Source organism: Eimeria mitis, genomic scaffold, assembly GCF_000499745.2.
Source record: "Eimeria mitis Houghton genomic scaffold, Emh_scaff2930, whole genome shotgun sequence".
NCBI lineage: Eukaryota > Apicomplexa > Conoidasida > Eucoccidiorida > Eimeriidae > Eimeria > Eimeria mitis.
In genome coordinates, this window is record NW_013571272.1 from 1,624 (window position 1) to 2,108 (window position 485).

Here is a 485-nt window from a genome sequence, read left to right on the forward strand (position 1 = left end):
AAAGAAAAGAGAAGAGAGAAGAGATTAAATGTTCTGCTGCTGATGGTTTTGTATAAACTTGGTTGTATGCGGTGTACTGACACCGAGAGAGAGAAGGGGGAGAAGAGAGAGAGATATATGTATATATAGATTGCTGCTGCTGCTGCTGCTGCTGCTGCTGCTGCTGCAGCAGCGAACTGCAGCACACACACGCCGCCGCTGCAGCGCAGCTGCAGCGCAGCGGCGAGACGAACCACCACCCCCCGTCTACGCTGCTTCTCTCTCTCTTGCTTTCTCTCTTTTTTTTTATTTTTTTTGTCTTCTTTTTATTTTATTTTTATTTTATTTTTATTTTATAATTATGTTTTATAATAACTTTGCTTCTCTTATCCTATATGTACCTACAGACAACACACAGGGCCCACCAAAAGCAACTGCAGCAGCAGCAACAGTGCAATAAAATAAAACATTTATTAATATTTTTGTATTTTTATTTTAATTATTTA